Here is an 8,173-nt window from a genome sequence, read left to right as displayed (position 1 = left end):
ATAAATTTGTTGATCACAAAAGGGGATACCTTTTTAGAGAAATAAAGCTTCAAACTTGCATTTTTCCCAAGTTCAGAGGAAAATTTAACCAACAATGTAGCTCGCTCGCTTGAGTCTTGAGAAGATTTCAAAAACTTGGGCTGTTCTTATGTTCAGAGAGCCTGTGCTCCCTTGCTTAGTTGAGGAGTAGCCTAGTGGTTAAAGACTCAGACTGACAGCCAGTGAAGTCCAGTTCAAATCCTACTGCTTGCCCTTGTAATCTTGGGCAATTCACTTAACACGCCATTGCCTCAGGTACAAAATTAGAATGTAAGCTCTCGTGGGACAGGGAAATATGCAATTAGATTTAGATTTATTAGTTTCTTCTAGCCCTCTCTTATTCAGAGATGGTCACAATAAAACAACCATAAAAACATTCAGCAAAAAACACACAAAGAATCAGATAACACATAAGTAAAGCAATCAGCATTGCACCTGAATGTTATTCACCTTGAGCTGGTACTGAAAGGTGTGAACTAAAATAAATAAAGTATTGCTACTTGATTGTCCATCTTTAAATCAGAACAGAGGAACTGCAAAGGTGGTGGAGGAATGCTCATAAGATACAGAAGATTGCCATGAGTTACAAGTGGTTGATATGAAGAATTGTTTCATGACTTGATCAGATTCCCTGGGAATGTTCATTATTGAAATGAGCTGCCCAACTTCAGGTTAAGGTATCTGTAGTCAGGATCAACTGATGCTGCGACAGAACAAAAGGGAAGCTCGCTGCTTTACTAGATTTGTGCATCCATAATTGTGATATGAGGTGGAGTGCACAGAATGGAGAGGCTGGGAGCATTGATCCCACTGGAACATTTGGCATTTTAGATGAGCTATGGGGATGACATAAATGGCTGCAGCCATGTGTCATTGCATTTGTAGGTATGCTCTGGCTGTGACCTCAGGTGCTGAATATATAGTTTATGTCCTCTGGAAGAAGTGTTCTGGATTGGATAGTGTCTAGGACTACTCCTACAAACAAAATAATGTTGGTTGGTCAAAGTATGGTGTTTTGAAAGTTGATAAGGAATCCCCGAGAGAAAGAGTGAGTTTTTTTTTCTCCAAAATTAAGGCCTGTGACTCTGAACCAGTAGAAGCCTGTGCTAAGGAATAGAAAGATTAAATGGCCCTGTTTATGAAGGTGTGCAGGTGTCACCACAAGGCACTTGGAGAACAGTCTGGAGGCCAACAAATGCTGAAGGGAAGGACCTTGTACTATTTCTTGTAAGAAGGGTGGATTGGAATATGAGTATATGCATCCTTGTGTAACTGCTAGTATTCTATAATTTTTACACAAATAGCACTTACATTTGGGGGGAAGTTATTAATGTGGGCTACCGTTAAGACATGTTATTTTGCTGTTAACCCCAGTTATTAGTAACTAGATCTCATCGCATAAAATGCGACCTGTGCTAACATAGCACAAGTTAGTGGTAAAATAACACATCTTAGTGGTAGCCCATATAAAATTGCTAGATGAGAATTGGTGATATAATATGCTTTTAGGTATTTTTGTTTGACTTATATGGTGGGCAAATTTGATGTTTGTCATATCTTTGATACTTGCCTTCTAATTGTGTGCCCTTGCTATTATGTATGTTTGATTTGTAATCCACCTAGAACTGTGGGATTGTGCAGAATAGAAATGTTTAAAATAAATAAGTTATAACACTTAGGTGCCAAAATTATAGTATGAAGGGGTAAATATATAAACCCCTTTGAGTACTGAGCCAAACTAGTTTGTTTCCCCCTGGAGATAAATCCTCCAGTGGACTCGAGTTTTATCTGCAATTGAAGGGCATATTTCCAAAACTTGATAAGTCCATATTAGTTGCATTGGACTTGAAAGGCATTTCCAAAACCCTTTATTTGCAAAGACTCTTCACATGGTGGTATTGTCTCAAACTGAAATTTTTACTGCAAAACTTCTTCCTCCTGCAATTTTGGTTTCTTCTGGATTGGTGTTGGGTTCCTGTCTCCCCACAGTTTTACCTTCAGTGCTTGATCTCTGCTCCTTTCTCCTCTCTTCCTGAACTTCTCATAGCAATGGTGGTGAGCTCTTTGCTCGCTAGTAAATTGACACCTTTGGTCCCTTGGGTTTTCCAGCTGAGTTAACTGACCTTTTTTCTTTCTCCTTCAGCGCCAAGCCAACTCATCAGCAGCTTGCTGTTTACTGCCAGGGTCTTAATTCCACTCTAGAATCTTGACCATGGTTTTATTCTCTAGAAGACAAACCCAAGAGTGATTTATTCTTTCAGTATAGGGGAAACTCTCCACTCCAGCTGTAGGAACAGACAGCACAGTGTAAAGCTATTGTACTACTGAGGCAATAACTTTTTTTTTTTTACTTCTTCCCTCTCCAAATTGCACTCTAACTCCTAACCAGAATCTCCCTTCAGGTCACAGGATGAAATTCTAGGATGGTGTCATTGCGGGCCATCTTAGAGGGTAGGCTAAAGCAGATAGTTCAGTGCACTCACTACTCATTCCATCTCCAATCTGCTGTTTGGTGGCTAGCGCTTAGAACCTGGAAATGAATCCATAGGCCCATTTACACATTTACTCTGGAGATGTGTCAGTGACTGCTCTCACCTAAAACATACTTACCAGTATCCTGTGTTCCTGCCCCAGACAGACATTCTACAATACTGTGTTCCAGTCCCAGATGCCACAACATGTTAAATATCACCATTGCATGATGTCTTGGACTCCTTCTGGAACCTTGTAGCTCCAGCTACCAGATATGGCCCTTATTCCCCTATTCCCTCCCCCCCCAGCCTACCCAGGTACAGAAGATCCAATTCAGAAACTGAATTGGGGACTTTCCACATGATAGTGTGCAATTCTGCAACTGAGCCACCAATCCAACGCTATTTGTTTCTGTTTGATGCATTCTGTTTCAATCTTGGATAAGCAAATAAGAGCTATTATTGATGAATGCTTTCACACCATTTCTGTCTCATCCTTGTCCCCTAATGATTTCTTTATTTCCTTGACCTGATGAAGAGAGTATAACTCTTCAAAGACTTTCAAAGAAACATTAAGTTAGTATAATAAAAAGGTATCGCTTACTACTTGGTTGTTGATATGTGTCCTGTATATGGCAAGATGGCTCAGGATAGGCTGGAGTGGAGTTTGATGGCAACTCCAGTAGCTGGAATTTAAGGACAGTGCCGGGTGGACATCTATGGTCTGTGCCCTGAAAATGAAAGCAGGATCAAATATTCTTATTTTATACTGCATTCATTGTTGGCTTAATCATAAATTGATAATGAATGTGAATGTTGAGAAGACTGATGGACCATTTAGGTCTTCTACTATGTTAACTATGCTAATTAGACTAACAGGGCAATCGTAATTCTCTTCCTTTCCCAAGAAATGGTTGGTAGAGAACTGAGATGTCCCTGGAAAGTCCAGCAGGTGGCACTCTGCACCTCCCACAGAGCTGAAGAACCAAATTACCAATCTGGTCTAGCTCCCTCAAATCTGAGAAATGTAATGGCACGATGCTTTCTGCATGCTTTGTTAAAACAAAACATGAAGGATCTGGTTCTCTGAGGCTTTTCTCCCATTCTTTGTCTATGAAACAAAAGCTTAATGAATCATGCCCAAATGGTAGAAGGTTAAAATTTTAAAAATGACGACGTACTAAATGGAAATAAATCCACTTCCTTGGGTACTCCTGATACTTGGTACTCTCTCTGGTCAGGTGGAGGGCAATTCTATAACAGTACTCCTATATTTAGGTGCTTGAAGGGTGCTTATGTGGTGCCTACTTTCCTTTGTAGATTACTAGCCTAACAGGTTAGATATGCATGTATAATTAAGTGCGATAGAAATGTTAAGGAAATACTTTAAAACTTTGAGATAGTGCCCCCACCATGCATGAGCGGCTGCCTTCCCACCTGACAGTCAAGCGTGGGACCAGCAAGCTAACATTTTCCACAGAGCAGAGAGATTGGTTTTCTCATCTCTCCTCAAACTTTTTCATTTTTGGTGTCTTCATTTTTTGGGGGAAATTTTTCCTCATATTTTTCTTCTTCTTTGTTAATTTTCATCAATTCATTGCTTTTCAACTTATGTTTCAGTTTTCTTTTTTCAGTCATTGAGGCCTTTGAGCCCTTCTTTTTTTTGCCGGGCAGCATTGACCATTTTCAAATATGGAACTAATTGAGCAAGCCATTGAGCCTTATGACCTTGCATCGGCCGTTTTTCCCTCCATGTCAACGAGGGTGCCAAGTGGCTTTAGAAAAGTGTAGTCTATGCAATAGGAGCATTTTCAGGCATAGAACCCCATAATTGGTGTGTTCAGTGCTTGGGGCCGGAGCACTGAGATATATAATGTGGCCTCTGTTTGCACATGCATATAAGAACATTTAAAGCTTGCAGAGTCTAGCGTAAAAAAAGTTTTGGTTCTGCATTGGCATCAACAGGTGCACCAAGAAGCATCACCATCGTTTTTCCTCCAGGCACTGCCAACACCTCCCCTGTATTGACATCCTCGATGCACAAGAAGCGTCCATGTCGTAGTGACCGCTCTCTTTCTCTACAACTTATTTCTCATTGGGAGCCTTTGAGGCCCTCGAGATTTCCTATGCCTACACAGGCTATAACTCAGGCTGCCTCCACACTGCTGTGTGAGCCAGCACCGATGCCTACTCTACAGGAGGAAATCAGGGCTGTTTTCAAAGAGGAATTCTCAGGGCTACTGCGTGCACAGTCTATTCAGGCTTACAGGGTGCTTGCACCAGCCTCACCACAGCCCGTAGATACATTGGAGAGACAGTCATAGGAGAGGTCTCGTATACTGGCTTGGAGTCAACTGTTGGGGGCACCATTAACCCAAATGACACGTGCGTCAATATGAGTAGAGAAACTTTCTCCAGCCTCAGAGACTAATTTGCCTCAACGTACTTGGATGCAGAGCCAACACTCTAGTTGACACACTCTACCATGTACTTCCCAAGAACAATACTTTGAATAGTCAGACTCAGACTTCTCCTGGGAGATGGAGCAGGACCTAGAGGACCTCTCAGCTGAGGAGTTATATGGCATTCCATCTGATCCTTCTCTGCTGCCTGAGAGACGTAAGTCTCCTCCAGAAAGTATATCCTTTCCTGGCTTTGTCTTTGAGATGGCCCAAGCCATTCCTTTCAAATTGGAGACAGAGGGTGCTTTTTATTATCCAGCGTGCTTACACTCTACGTTGGGAAAACAAATCCTCCCAACATCCAGAAAAAGAGACTCATTTCAACTCCCTCCAAATGATAGTACTTCGAGAGGAGCTCTCTCCCCTCCTCCAGCTGAATGTAGTAGAAACAGTTCCTCCACCGGAGAGAGGTTAAGGCTTTTACTCCAGGTACTTTCTTATACCAAAAAAGACAGGGGGAGTACAACCAATTCTTGACCTGTGAGATTTAAATAAATTGCTACTCAAAGAAATATTTTGCATGGTTTCCCTGAGATCACTTCTTCCCTTGATCCAACTCAACAACTGACTTTGCTCTCTAGATCTGAAGGAGGCATATACTTACATACCTATTCTCCTTGCACACAGAAAGTTTCTGCGCTTCCACTGTGGGACTCTGCATTATCAATACAAGGTCTTGCTATTCGGCTTGGTTTTGGCTCCTTGAGTCTTGACAAAATGCCTGATAGTAGTAGTTGCAGTTCTCCACAAGTGGGGTATACATGTCTTCTCCTACCTCACTGAATTGTTAATCAAGGCAACTTCCCAAGAGTCGGCACAGACCTCAATTCTATCCACCATACGTCTCTGAGATCTCCTTGGGTTTGTGATAAATTACCCCAAATCACATCTTCAGCTAGTTCAGTCCTTACAATTCATTGGGACTCTCCTGGACACTACTTAGGTAGGAGCCTTCCTCCCTCAACCAAGGGAAGACAACATAATGCATCTCTCCACTCAGATTTCCAGATCTATCCAAGTATCTGCTTGTCAGATTTTCAGCTTACTTAGCCATATGGCTTCAGTAGTCCATGTAACACCACTGGCTCGCCTCCACTTCCAAATACCTCAGTGGGCACTCTCTTCAGTGGTCTGAAGCCACGGGGTTGTTCCTAGCCCATATTAGTTACTCCACAGCTATGCCACTGGTGGATGGTTCCACAGAATCTCACCCAGGGACTTCGTTTCAGCTCCTTCCACATCTCAAAAGTTCTCACCACGGATGCCTCCCTGGTAGGTTGGGGTGTTCATCTCAATGGTCTCCATACACAGGATTCTTGATCCCCAAAGGAAAAACAAATCATATCAATCTCTTGGAGTTGTGAGCATTCTGGCCCCGAAACTTTTCAAGACCACATCCTTGATCAGATAATTCTTGTTCACATGGACAACTAGGTTATGATGTATTGTCTGAACAAACAAGGAGTAAAAGGAAACCTTTTCTGTCGTCAAGCAATCCAAATATGGACTTGGGAAGCTTCTCAAAACATCTTTGTAAGAGCTGTGGCAGACAAACTAAGCAGAGTCCTTCAGCCTCATGAATGGTCCCTCAGCATGCTTGTAGCTCGTCAAATATTCCAGCAGTGGGGGACCCCAGTGATAGACCCGTTCACTTCTCCTTAGAACAACAAGCTTCAACACTTTTATTCCAGAATGTATGCTCCCAGCCATGTAGCCCCAGATGCTTTCCTGCTCCATTGGGGAACAGATCTTCTATATGCCTTTCTCCCACTGCCTTTCATTGAAAAAACTCTTCTCGAGACCAAGAGATCATGATCCTAATTATTCCATACTGGTCACTTTAAATTTGGTTACCTCTTCTCCTCAAGTTATCATCCAGGTAATCATTGAGGTGAGATCCTTTTCCAAACCCACCACTTCAACAGCTTTATTCAACACTATCTGGTGCAAAATAAGTCCTCTGCCTCCAAGCGCCCCAAAATTTCACCAAAAAGCTCAGGTGACCTGCCAGTTGCCACATCCTAACCACAAAACCCAACTCAACCCACCCTACCACTTAGCCTACTAACTCCTGAATCTCTGTAATAAAGGCTGGGGGGGAAGGGGCGGAAGCTGCATCTGAGAAACAGGAAACAGCTCCTGGATCCTTGGAGCTGATCCTCCCCGCACTCCTCGCTTACTCTGCCTCCAGCTGGTTAGTAGGCAGGAGGAGGGAGAGGGAAAGCTGCCTCTGAGGAACAGCTGGTTAGTAGGCCAACCCCAACTTACTCCCGCTTAACAACTTTTTAGAAGAAAATAAACTTTAGGGCCAATCCTGCTAGCTTCCTTCTTCCAAGTCCCCCACCCCTTCATTTCTAACCAGCCCTATTTCTATGGCTAGTCTAACTTTTCCCATGCCTAAAGCCCTTTTCTGGGAGGGCTGCTCAGCCCCCTATTAATGGTGTCTGTCAGGACAAGCCCTACTGCCTGAACCTTATGTTATGTGCTAATGAGGGAGTGCATGTTAGTAACTCTAGCTGTATGGCATTTAAGGGTCGATATTCAAAGTGATGTAGTGGGCCAGAAATGATTTCTGGCTGGTTAAATCACCCGTTTGGGGCTAACTGTTAATTTTCTGCGGCACTTAGAAACATAGAAACATGATGACAGATAAAGACCATATGGCCCATCCAGTCTGCCCATCCTCTGAAACCTTAACTCTTCCTAAGCGATCCCACATGCTTGTCCCATGCCTTTTAAAAATTCTGACACAGCCTTTGACTCCACAACCTCCACCACCCTTTCTGTGAAATAATACTTTCTTAGAATATTCCTAAGCCTATTCCCTCTTAACTTCATCGTATGCCCCCTCGTTCCAGAGCTCTTCTTCAGTTGAAAAAGGCTCACTTTCTGTACATAAATGCCCTTGAGATATTGAAATGTCTCTATCATGTCACCTCTCCCCCACCTGTCTTTCAGCGTATACATAAGCCTGTCCCTATATTTTTTGTGTTCAAGACCACTTACTAATTTTGTAGCTGCCCTCTGGACCGACTCCATCCTGTTTATATATTTTCATAGGTGCGGTTTCCAGAACTGCACACAGTACTCTAAATGGGGCCTCACCAGAGACTTATACAATGGCACTATCACCTCCTTTTTCCTGCTGGTCATCCCTCTTTTTATGCACCCAAGCATCCGTCTGACTTTGACCGTCGCTTT

The sequence above is a fragment of the Microcaecilia unicolor genome, chromosome 3 (genome assembly GCF_901765095.1).
Source record: "Microcaecilia unicolor chromosome 3, aMicUni1.1, whole genome shotgun sequence".
Taxonomy (NCBI): domain Eukaryota; kingdom Metazoa; phylum Chordata; class Amphibia; order Gymnophiona; family Siphonopidae; genus Microcaecilia; species Microcaecilia unicolor.
The sequence above is the reverse complement of the archived record's forward strand: the minus strand, read 5'-3'. Positions refer to the sequence as shown.